We start from the raw sequence: 13,684 nt of genomic DNA on the forward strand, positions 1-13,684 counted from the left end.
AGTGACGATAACTGGGATTGGTTCCGTAGGATTGCCGGGGAAATCTTACGCACCAAGGAAGAAGAGGAGAGAAGAAGGGGTTTGTGAAATTAGGGTAGGGAGGACAGTCCCTCCGTGGAGGGCCCGTACGCCGTGGTGTGCGGGTTCCTGAGAAGAGGGGGAACTCCTGGGGAGTGTGGGACAAATAAAAGACCGAGTCCCGGTTGGCGGTGCCGCTCCTGCGGGTGCCTCGGCGCTTAGTGGGGGCGGTACCGCTGATTAGAGGCAAAGGCATAATGACCCAGACCCGGTTCCCTGCTGAGGGGATGGGGGGTGGCGCAGCCATACCCCGTCTCCGAGGCAGGCGAATAAAATAAAATTAAAGATCCGAGACCGGGGGAGCTAACCTGCCGTGCCGGGTGTACAACCGGTGGGCGGGGGACACTCCCTTAGAGTAAAAGGACACTCTCCCCGACTGAGTATACTTAAATGGATATCCGGTCGGGGAGAGTAGGGGAAGAAAAAAAAAAAAAGGATATCGTTCAAGACTCGCTATGTAGAGTCATCTCCGCTCATCGACACGATAGTTTCCACCTTGGGTTACAGTTGTGTTTTGTAAAGTGTCGCAACACCACCGAGTGTAAATGTAATAAGGAACAAACAGTGTAGGATGTTGATGTGTAGTTGTGAAGGGTATATTGTTGTAATCTGTGTAGCGTCCTTGGTGTGTTGTAAAATGTTCTACAGCTCTGTCTGTAGCGGTAAGACGAGCTGCAGAGGCTAGCTCCATGAAGACACCAACCCCCAAAATCTTAAAGAATAAAATTCCCGTTCGGGGTATTTATTATAGCGAATGAATTGGTAAAATCTTGACTTCAGCGAGTTGGAATTTTTCTTTTAGATCAATAATCGATTCAATATGACAACCACCGATTTTTGGATCTCACACTATGTTTATTTGAAGTACGGAAACCGATTTCACTTTCATTTAACAAATTGAAGGGTTGCATGTTTTATATTTTTTTATATAAAGGTTATTTCACTCTACAAGTATTTTTGCCCCCGCCCAAATCTTCCACTCCGGACAAATAACCAGTTTGGCCATATCTAGATTCTAAATATTTTACTGGAAAGAATTAGATATCTTTTTTTTTTTTTATCTTCAGTCATTTGACTGGTTTGATGCAGCTCTCCAAGATTCCCTATCTAGTGCTAGTCGTTTCATTTCAGTATACCCTCTACATCCTACATCCCTAACAATTTGTTTTACATACTCCAAACGTGGCCTACCTACACAATTTTTCCCTTCTACCTGTCCTTCCAATATTAAAGCGACTATTCCAGGATGCCTTAATATGTGGCCTATAAGTCTGTCTCTTCTTTTAACTATATTTTTCCAAACGCTTCTTTCTTCATCTATTTGCCGCAATACCTCTTCATTTGTCGCTTTATCCACCCGTCTGATTTTTAACATTCTCCTATAGCACCACATTTCAAAAGCTTCTAATCTTTTCTTCTCAGATACTCCGATCGTCCAAGTTTCACTTCCATATAAAGCGACACTCCAAACATACACTTTCAAAAATCTTTTCCTGAGATTTAAATTAATTTTTGATGTGAACAAATTATATTTCTTACTGAAGGCTCGTTTAGCTTGTGCTATTCGGCATTTTATATCGCTCCTGCTTCGTCCATCTTTTACATATCTTAAAGGGCATTAAGAAAAATTTCACGTAAAAATATTGTACGAAGAAATTTCTAAACAAAATATTATTTTCAAAAGCGGTCTACAATAAATTTCAAATACCAGTCTCATACTGTTATATAGATTGTTTTGAGGTAAGTATGTTTGTATTTTTCTATTTTTAACTGTTGAAAAGTTATTTAAGAATTCGTAATCTTTATTATTACACCTGCATATACTTTTTTTATATAATGTAGGAACCGGTTTTTTCTACTTGTTGACATTTTAAAAAAACGAATAAAATAAAGAATTGATAACGACAAAGGGAAAATATATAAACAGCTTTTTATCAAAATTGTAAAAAATGCAGCGCAGTAAAATAGTATTAAAATACAAAGAATGCAATGTAATTAATAATTTTTAATCTTGTCATAAGATATATATAAATATAAATAGATTGTAGATATATAAAATAGTAAAACTAGTCGCTATTTATATTGAAATGGTATTTTATTATTATCAGCATACAAGATTTATAGGTTTTTTTACATTTAATTCTTTGACGTATTCACAATTATTTTTTTAAATTTTACTCTAATCAATTAATCACATCATAACTATTAAAAACTATATTCTTAGTTATTTCTTTTATACGATCTACTCTTAGTTTTCTACACTTCTTAGCCAATTACAAAATTTTTTAAAACCTGTTTGGAGGACAAACTTAAATAGTTCTATGACAAGATTGCAACACAAATCACTCTCCTCTTCCATTTGTTCATTTTCAAATTTCTTTAACATTCATCTTTATCAAATGACCTTTAGGCCTCAGATTAATAGTAGAAGGAAGATTAAAGAAAAACAAACCAACATACTTGGCGTTTATAGACCTAGAAAAGGCTTTCGATAACGTAGACTGGAATAAAATATTCAGCATTTTAAAAAAATTAGGGTTCAAATACAGAGATAGAAGAACAATTGCTAACATGTACAGGAACCAAACAGCAACAATAACAATTGAAGAACATAAGAAAGAAGCCCTAATAAGAAAGGGAGTCCGACAAGGATGTTCCCTATCGCCGTTACTTTTTAATCTTTACATGGAACTAGCAGTTAATGATGTTAAAGAACAATTTAGATTCGGAGTAACAGTACAAGGTGAAAAGATAAAGATGCTACGATTTGCCGATGATATAGTAATTCTAGCCGAGAGTAAAAAGGATTTAGAAGAAACAATGAACGGCATAGATGAAGTCCTACGCAAAAACTATCACATGAAAATAAACAAGAACAAAACAAAAGTAATGAAATGTAGTAGAAATAACAAAGATGGACCACTGAATGTGAAAATAGGAGGAGAAAAGATTATGGAGGTAGAAGAATTTTGTTATTTGGGAAGTAAAATTACTAAAGATGGACGAAGCAGGAGCGATATAAAATGCCGAATAGCACAAGCTAAACGAGCCTTCAGTAAGAAATATAATTTGTTTACATCAAAAATGAATTTAAATGTCAGGAAAAGATTTTTGAAAGTGTATGTTTGGAGTGTCGCTTTATATGGAAGTGAAACTCGGACGATCGGGGTATCTGAGAAGAAAAGATTAGAAGCTTTTGAAATGCGGTGCTATAGGAGAATGTTAAAAATCAGACGGGTGGATAAAGTGACAAATGAAGAGGTATTGCGGCAAATAGATGAAGAAAGTAGCATTTGGAAAAATATAGTTAAAAGAAGAGACAGACTTATAGACCACATACTAAGGCATCCTGGAATAGTCGCTTTAATATTGGAAGGACAGGTAGAAGGGAAAAATTGTGTAGGCAGGCCACATTTGGAGTATGTAAAACAAATTGTTGGGGATGTAGGATGTAGAGGGTATACTGAAATGAAACGACTAGCACTAGATGGGGAATCTTGGAGAGCTGCATCAAACCAGTCAAATGACTGAAGACAAAAAAAAAAAAAAAAAATGACCTTTAACGTTTACAACACCTATGATACTAAAAGTCAGCACTCTATTCTTTCCATATAGTGTAAAAAATTTTACTTTAAAGTGATATTTTTATATTTTACTTACATTACTTTATACTACGTATTTCGTTAATATAAAATCTTACAACGTTTATGTTTTATTTTTTTTGTGGTAAAATTGAATAAGTTTTATGCATTGTTCTTTAAATTTTTCAGACCAAAACCATTTATGGACTGTACGGTTAAATTTTCAAAAGTATCAAGTTTCATGCCCGATCTAATAAACATATACTACAAACATTTTTACCGCTTTTAAATAATGATTTTGGCTGGAACACCCAACTTTTTTTTCACAGAAGATAGCGTTTTGGTAGTTCTTTTTTTAAATCATTTTACAGCAAATTTGAATAGCACATATATACCCGTATAAACACGACTGATGTTGAGAGAATGTATTCTGTGCGCTAAAAGTAATGTTTTCTACAAAGGTTGGTTGTCCTGCATTGTAACAGTTTGCTTCCACGAGACAGGCAGGCTAATGATACAAGAAAATGTGTCGAGTCTTTGCGTGTGTCATCAACGAACGATTAACTTTAAACGGTAAATGTTTCTCATTGAATACATCTTCCATGAGTACAGCGAGTACATATGAACATTGAAAGATCGGTTTTTTCTTATATTTCCAGGCGCACAGATTACTAAACGAACAGTGCAAAAGCGATAATCAAAAGATTTAGCAAGAAGGGATCGATAAGGGACTATGATCAATGCGGTAAACCATCAGTACTTGATGAATAAAAACTGCAGGACATAATGAGCAGCTATGCGATATATTCCAAACAAGTTCAAGTGAAAATCAGCCCGACAGAAAAACATTGTTCTGAAACTGCACAGAAGGCAGTTTGTAACAAGCTGAGACTCAACTCGTATAATCTAAAAACAGTTCAAAAATTATTGGCCAGATTATGAAAAGTGAATTCAAAATTTTTAATTGTTCTAACCATTTCAGCAGACAATTCTGATGACTTAAGACTTTGTTTTCTATACCAAAACAGACATAGTTTCATTTATCATGCACAGAGCTCATGGTTATGGTGTGCCAACAGCCGACATGCCATATGAGAAAAATCTCCAAACAACCATAAGATTGCAATATTCAGGAGTCAGCCCAAACCCACCGGGTTGGTCTAGTGGTTCGCGTCTTCCCAAATCAGCTGATTTGGAAGTCGAGAGTTACAGCGTTCAAGTCCTAGTAAAGCCAGTTATTTTTACACGGATTTTATTACTAGATCGTGGATACCGGTGTTCTTTGTTGGTCGGGTTTCAATTAACCACACATCTCAGGAATGGTCGAACTGAGAATGTACAAGACTACACTTCATTTACACTCATACATATCATCCTCTGAAGAATTATCTAAACGGTAGTTACAGGAGGCAAAACAGGAAAAAGAAAGGAGTCAGCCCAGTATTTTTTTGCAAAAACAATAAATTCAGATTATTTGGAAAATATTCACAGTTACGGGAGAACTAACTGAGACAGCACAACCAAGCATACATCCAGGCATTCATGAAATTGCTGCAAGAGGTTTTTGGAGCTTCTAAGGACTTATGGCCACCTTGTACTCTGGACTTAAGCACCACTGGATTTTTACTTCTGGGGTTATGCAGAAAGTAATGTTTATTGAGGAAACCATACAGCCGTTATTCATGATTTCACCAGGAACATTCCACATGAACCAACTTACGAGTCTTAGACAACAAAAAAAAACAAGCAAATACATCTAGATGGGATGTTCATGGAGATCAATTCCAACAAATACTGTAAAATAAGTCGATGTTACATATTGTTGTACAAGTTTATAACTGGTGTTTAATTATTTTTCGAATGCACTGTATATCAATCCTTCAATAGGAATAAGACTATGAGGTCCATTGACAAAATATATATTTTTTTTAGCAGATGAACAAGGTTTTTAGAAGAAACAGATTCTACATCTGTCCTTTGAATAAACTGCAAAAATTTCCCTTCTACAGGGAAAAAATCATTTTTGACAGATATTTTTATATTTCTTAAGCCACTGTAATTTTTTTTTCTTCTTATTTTCTTTTAGGAGTTGTTTTTCATTTAACATCAAGCTTGTTGACCTTTATCAACCAACCACCACAGCATTGTCGATTCATGAATTTGACACTATCTCCCTTTGAAGATTACGACTTGTTTTTCAAGGCTCAACTAACCAGTATGACATCGCTTTTAATAATCTTTATTTTTCTGCCACACTTTCCTTTTCTTCATCGTTAAACAGAAACGGTCTTTATTCAAATAATGAATTAACAGCTTTTAAAATCAGCTCGCACTATACTGAAATTTGATGTTAAGATATTAAAAAATGTTCATCAAGATTTATGATTTTATTTTTTGTTGATAGAGCCATTTAAAAAATTTACATAGAATGATCATATGTGGCAAAAACCAAATGCACTAACAACAAACGTGACACAAATTTAATTAATAGCTACAGGGTGATTTTTTAGTCCTGTTATCCAAATGTTAATGTCTGGTAATTATTTTCTAAGAGGGGAAATTTTTTTTGTGACACGAAGTTGGTAGCGCTACTCTACCGGTATTTATATACAGCAGTGTGAATTGATTCTCCGTCAGCTGTGTAAACGTTTGTGCCGTTTCCGGTCGTGTTACGAACAGAATGTCTTTTACCATAGAACAACGAATTTTCATTCTTGAACAATATTTTGCTAAGAACTCGTTTGCTAAGAATAGTTTCAAATTAAATTTGTTGGTGTACCTCCGCCAAAAAAAAAGTCAATTTCTAGGCTACCAAACTGATTTTGAGAGACAGGTAGTGTTTGCAACAGAAAACGTAGCGGTCGACCGACTTGCTTGATAGATGACGTTTTAGAGAATGTGAAAACAAGATTGCTCACTTCTCCACAGAAAAGTTTACGAAAACTTTCCTGAGGAGAAAAGTCGGTTTGTCATATTCAAGTGTTCAGAAAGCTTCTAAAAAATTGAAATTGTATCCGTATTGCGTACGATTAGTCCAAGAGCTTCAGCCTCCAGATTTAAACAAGCAATTGCAATATTGCCGTCGGTTTAGGTCTCTCGTAAACGATAACAGAATCAAATTTTTAAACGCAGTGTTCTTTAGCAATGAAGCTTGGATCCATCTTGGTGGTTATGTGAACAGTCAAAACTGTCGAATTTGGGCGGTTGAAAATCCTAACGCTTTATAAGAAAAATCTTTGCATCCTGAAAAAATTGGTGTTTGGTGTGCGATATCCCGTCATCGTATAGTCGGACCCGTATTCTTCGAACAGACAGTAAACGGTGAAGTATACAGGAATATTGTGCGCCAATTTGTGTCCCTCCTGGAACTTCAAGAACGGTATTTCTGGTTTCAGCAAGACAGTGCTACATGCCACACGTCTCGAGAAACCGTAGATTTTCTGCAAGAGTTCTTTGATGATCGAATAATAAGCAAGGGCTTATGGCCTCCCAGGTCCCCCAAATCTCACATCTGCTGACTACTTTTTGTGGGGCTATATTAAGTCTGAGGCCTTCAAAAACAATCCTCACGCTATTGATGAACTTAAAATCAACATTACAGACTTAATCAGAAATATTTCCAATGAATCTCTTAAAAAGGTTTCTGCTAATATGCAGAAAAAAGTCCGTATGTGTATAACCGCAAGGGATGGGGATTTTGAGCATTTAACAATTATATAAGTAATAGCTTTTTTTATGTAACAAATACATTTTTTATTCCACCTAAATTTCCCTTTCTTAAATTACATTTAAAATTGGGTAACAGGACTAAATAACCACTTTGTATAAAAAACACTACTTATGTAACTCCACATTACATTATAAAAGACAAACAAAGCAATTGTAAGCACAGCTGTTTACAAAGCAGCTAAAACAAATGTGACCTTGCAAACAGCAGTGGTGTTGTGACCAAACTTGTGAAATTTTTTTCCACAGTATGCTTCAATTAATTTCCACAACAATGTAAGTATTTTCAATTCATGTATTACATAAGAAAATAACAAAAAATATCTGCTAATTATAGACAGACTGAACCAGGAGTTAAGGGAAATAATTTAGGAACTGATGCTAGAGCTTGAAATAAGGAAAAAGTTCATATATATAAATGTATGTTTGAAAATGCTTATCAAGTCACGGCTAGTGAAAAACTTTGCCCAGATTTTTGTTCCCTGGTTAAAGTCGTATTGAAATTTTTAAGAGGGGTAAACAAGACGATTTCTTAAATTTTTGACCTGAAAAATTGAATAACATAGGTCTCAGAACTATATATTTTGTAGTTTTCATATATAACGTAAAACAGAAAAATTTAGCGATGAAAAACATTTTTTTTAGATTTGAAGTACAATAATGTTAAATGAACAATAAATGGCCAAGTTTTATTTTCAAAACTTGTAGACTATAATTCTGTGAAAATTGGTGTAATAATGTTCATGAAAAACAAATCAACTTTTATTATTAAAAACAAAACTAAACAGATAAATGTTATGAATTTGTAAAAATTAAAAACAGCTGTTTCTAGTACAATAAATTTAAACCTTTGAAAAATTAGATAGGCAACACTAACTGTATGCTTTAATTTTGATTGTGTTTAATTTATTTTTGAGAATCGAGTTATGTAATGTTTTTGTTGTATTCTAAATTGTTCCTATTTTTTCCAACTGAATCTAAATTTAAAGAAGTGAAATTCTATTTATTTTTTTAAAAAAATTATAAATTTCAAATGATCTATCTTATTTATTTAAATTTCTTACATTACACACAATAAATTAATGAATTTCATACATATTATACTATTGGGGCAACTTTTTTCTTATAATATTAAAAAAAAACCCTAATTTTGATGTATAATATGCATCTGCGTAGCATTATTTGATATTTAGAGGAGACATTTATTGCTAATTGTAACTTGAAAAAACTGACGACACACTAATAGGACATTCCTTACAACTGTGGGTTGTTTCTGATGCACGGCACACTTAATTTAAAATATATATAATTTTATTTAAATATAACATTTTTTTGTTTATTTAATTCAATGATTCTAACTAAAGCGATTATTCATACCATATTTAATTCACACAGATGTGGTGGTATTAGCGGCAATAGTTGGCATCAACTAAATTTCACTTGTACAGTCGGCAAGGGGTTTAATACACCAGTTATTGAGTTCAAGACCGGGCCAGAACGAGTTACTTTTTTACACTTTAAATATTATTCATTTATTTAATTACAGTGCTCACTTGTGATGTGACAATATAGCAGAAGACTACAACAGCATTTTTTGTGATGGAGTGCGATTTTGCAAACTTTTTTCCAAATATTATTATGTTTTAATCATGAACAAACGCCTAAAAAAATATAACCTTAATTAGGTGAAATCTCAAGATACTGAAGGTGACCTTGCTTTACAGCCTCATACCCTTGACTTTTTAAGTAGAAAATTTAATGGCATCAATGCCCCCCCATATAAAGATGTAATCTGACCAAGTTTGGTCAAAATTGGTCCAGTAGTTCTTGAGATGTAACGTGATTTAGAGGCCAACTACTGAACACACACACATGCACTAATGAACATTAACATCTGGAAAATTTCCATCCGGTTTTTTGGGTTCTTTAGGTGTAAAAAAAAAAATCAAGATCCAGCGAATAATAACTTTTAATAGAGAAAAAATGAATGTTAGTGACATTATTAATAATTGTGCATTAGAAGCTGGCAAAGCGAATATTAAGGATGAACTTTTCAACGGTTTACAGATTTCTGTGACTGATGAGGACCAGTGAAAAGGGATGAATAAACCGATACAAAATAACAGTTGTATCACACCTAGGTAGGCATACCAAAAGAAAATACAGAACATACATAATTGGACAACTGAGCTTCTGTAAAATCTAATCTATTCATGGTGGATTGCCATCCAAACTCGCAGAAAAGAATAAACAATAGTGAAAGAAATGTTATCGTTAGGCGTGAAATGCCTTCTTTTTCGATTATGACCAAGAAGAAAAACAACAGTGCATGGAATACCAGCACATAAAAAAATTCAAAACACAAACCTCTCTAAAAAACATTCTCTTAGAGTTCTGAGATTCCAAACAATGGACCCAAAGCCGGGTCATTCAAGTTCCATGACATCTGACCTTAGCAGATATGCGTGTCATGTTTGACTACCCATAAAGTCCATAAATCTTCACACGATAATGCTCAGCCATACACATTGCACGCATGAAACCTCAAGGCTATTGTGGGGTTGAAATATGAACCTACTCCATACCCTCCAATGTCACCTGGTTTGAAGTCCTGAGATTTTCATTTATTTTCCCGATTAAAAGATATTCATTTCAACACGGATGATGAACTGAAGGACACAGTAAGGACATATCTAGGAAAAACCAGCAGTATTCTTCACTGATGGAATGAGAAAACACGTTTACTGTTGGAAGATATCTGTAAATAGTGTCTTTGTGGAAAAATAAATGTAAGTGTTTGTAGCAAATAAAATTAGGTCTTATGACTTAATATATTTATCAGCTGTTAATAAAATGTGGCGTTGCAAATAATTTTTCAATTGTTACACACTGTAAAATGAAAGATCAAAATGATCTATTTTTTTGGTGTGGACCACTATATACAAAGTCCCATATGTAATTCAGAAACTTTAAATGCAGAGTTAAACATTGTAATGCATCATTTTAAATGACAATGAAAAACAACAATTTTTACATAAAAATCTTAGAATTATTCACCCTAATAATAAAAAAAAGACCATCCACTAAATTTCATTTTTCTATGCTTAACAGTTTAAGTTATTTAAGATGTAATGCAGACTGCTTTTGAAACTAACTGTGAAAAACATTACATAGCTATCATTTTGGTTAGGGTTGTTAGAGTCTTTGTTATTTATATCAAAATTTTTGTTTTTTCCTTTACCCTACTATCCTACTCTTTCCATTTAAAAGAAAGTATGAGCTTCCTCTAATGGGGGGTAGATCATCATTTCGAGGGAAAAGCATTTGTAAAATTTAATTTTTCTGTTTTACTGTAGAAAAATGATTTAAGGACTAACATACTTTATTAATATTCTGTATATATATATATTAATGTAAATAATACAATGTTTCACCTTGAGGCAAGAATTCAAAATGCACATTTCTATTAAAATTGAAAAAACAGAGAGCATCACTTTGACATTGGATCAAGACAAGACTGATGTGCTTTATCCTTTGCCGATCAATTGTGATGATTAAACTTTTGTCTCAATGTCGTAACCATAAACCCAACTTTCGTCTCCCATTATGATTCTTTGCACGAATGTTTCATCATCATTGGCTTGTTCAAGAAGTTGCCGACAAATATCCACTTGATGTTCTTTCTAGTAACGAGGAACACAAAATTTGCTGCAACTTGATGTACGTTCAAATCATGGCATGATTCAATTGAAATGCTAACCTCTTCTGCAAGTTCTTTGACAGTCAATCGGTAATTTGCACGTACCAGATTGTTAATTTTCTGAATCTGTCATCGGTCATTAGTCAAAGTCAAGGCCTTCCTGGTTGAGGGTAATCTTCAATTGAATGACGACCACTTTAAAATCGTGAAAACCATTCACAATATTGCGTACGACCCAGAGCATCATCTTTGTAAGCTAGTTTCAAAAGTTGAAACATTTCTGTGAAATATTCCTTAGTTTCACACAAAATTTTACGTTGTATCGTTGCTCCTAAAAATCGCTGCTAACACTTAATCATGTTGCACTCAAATAATAACATGAAAACTATAAAATATATCAAGAACATTTGGTTATAGAGGAAGTTATGCAGAACATTGCTGCCAACTGCACATATCTAAATATAGAGATGTGCAGGTAAATATAGAGTTGGCACGTAATTAAAAATGTTTGGTTATTTTCTGAACAGACCTCATATTTGGCTCTGTGGAGAAGGAAACAGGAAACCAATTCACTCAAAGTTTTTCACTAATAAGCTTGATAATCACTTCCGTGCCATTTTTGGCAATAATTAGTGTCTTTCAGGTCGCCTACGATGATTTTATACCATAAAAAGAGGTTGATAAAAAAAATTTGGTATTTTTACAGATATTAATCAAAGTCTAGTTCCTTTGTATTAAAGGAGCGTAGATAAGGATTACTTATTTTGTTTAAATTATCCTTGTAATTTTTTTAATTTTTGTACCTTTAAAAAGAATTTCTTTACACGTACAACAAAAGCCACCATTTAATCAGCACTGTTTCAATTAGCTGAAATATAAAATTTAACTAATTAAAAATGAAAATATATTCATCTAACAATAATATTTACAAAAAGAGGATCATTGTTCCTTTTCCTCCCTTTGGATTCATTCTGTTACATCCAGTATGTATTTCTTTAATAAATAAATACCTTATTTATTAAAGAAATATTATTTTACGACTTGAAAATCTTTAAAAGTAATTTTTTTAGAAAAGTTAATAAAATCAAACATTAAACAACACTGGATTCAGATATCCCTCTTTATTTACATCACTACAGTTAAATCGCACAAATCTCATACAAGTTAAAATAATAAGAAAAAGGAGTTTCAACAGAAGCATTCTAGATGTAAAAATAAAAAAAAAACAAATAAAAAAACAAACATTTATTATAAATATAATTTGGTACACTTACTTATACTTAACACACTAATTCAACGTCAGTCTTGCGTGACTTGTGTTCTTTTTATTTTTCAAATAAAACAGTATGTATTTCTGTTTATATTTTCAAGGGTACCTGAAACAATTTTTTTTTAAATTTATATATATAATGTATTTTTTGCCCAAAAATTATGAATAAAACATATTTACAAGGGATTTTTGATAAATCCATGCCAAGAGATGGTGCTTGTAATACAACAGAGTGGTCATTCTTAGTTTCCTGCATCTCCAGTAGGATCGTACAGCAAGTTTCGGTCAAGACACATTCATAATTCTGCTGTTGGCAGTTGTTTGACCTGATGAAGTTTTGCGTTTTGTAAAAAATTAATGGAAGAGAATTTCATGTAGTTATTAAACATTATTTTTTTATTGGGATTCATTAAACAAGTAAATTTTTTGGAGATTATTCTTAATTTTGATGGATACTTCATGTCTCAATCATGTTTTGTTTCAAAATTATGACTATTTGAAACTTCCCCATTTTGTTATAGATAAATTATACAGAATGATTCAAAGAAACGGGAAATTTTGAAAGTTGTGTTGGTAGCCGTGGGCGATTGGTACCACTTGATAAGTGGCACCAGCCTCTCTAACCTAACCTGTCATTTAGTTGTCATGGATCCTTGAAGTGGTGCGCAACGTGCTTTTGCTCTCAAAGCGTTTTACAAAAACAATGACAGTGTGGAGGGAGCGCGTAGAGAATTTTGCCGTCATTTTAATCTGGGACGGCTCGACCGTGTTTCATCAGCACATGCAATTAAAACACGGATATCTAATTTTGAGGAAATCGGTTCGGCAATGAAAAAGAAACCTCCAGGCCGTGAGCGAACCGTCCGTACACCACAGAATGTTCAAGCTTTACAAGATGCTGTTATACGAAGTCCACATCGGTCAATCCGTCGTCTCTCAGCATCTTTAGAATCGCATAGTTCAAGTGTTCAAAGAATGTTAGCGAAGGATTTGCAATACCATCTGTACAAGTTGCAGATCGTCCAGGAACTGAAACCGAACGATGCAGTTGAGCGAGCACAATTCTGTAATGTAATGCTTCAGAAGATAAACGATAACAAAGAGTTTGTTCACGAACCGTGGATGTCAGACGAAGCGCATTTCCACCTCAGTGGATTTGTTAACGAGCAAAATTTCAGATACCGGGCACAAGAAAATCCTACGCAGCTACACCAGTGTCCATTGCACAGCCAGAAAGCGACCGTGTGGTGTACTACGTCATCTTACGGTGTTATAGGCCCCTATTTTTTTGAGGATGACAACGGTCTTGCGATTATAGTGACGTCGGCT

At 33.8% G+C, this 13,684-nt stretch overlaps 1 protein-coding gene across 3 annotated transcripts in view; it reads right to left on the reverse strand.

The window, feature by feature from the left end:
• Positions 1 to 12,315: 12,315 nt before the first annotated feature.
• LOC142333029 (phosphatidylserine decarboxylase proenzyme, mitochondrial-like) overlaps positions 12,316 to 13,684 on the reverse strand; it is a 101,275-nt gene continuing 99,906 nt past the window's right edge. For all 3 annotated transcript variants that reach the window (XM_075379804.1, XM_075379802.1, XM_075379805.1), the window contains exon 8: positions 12,316 to 12,461. The gene's annotated coding sequence lies outside the window, so the exon portion shown is untranslated. The remainder of the gene's footprint in view (positions 12,462 to 13,684) is intronic.

Source organism: Lycorma delicatula, chromosome 12, assembly GCF_047948215.1.
Source record: "Lycorma delicatula isolate Av1 chromosome 12, ASM4794821v1, whole genome shotgun sequence".
Taxonomy (NCBI): domain Eukaryota; kingdom Metazoa; phylum Arthropoda; class Insecta; order Hemiptera; family Fulgoridae; genus Lycorma; species Lycorma delicatula.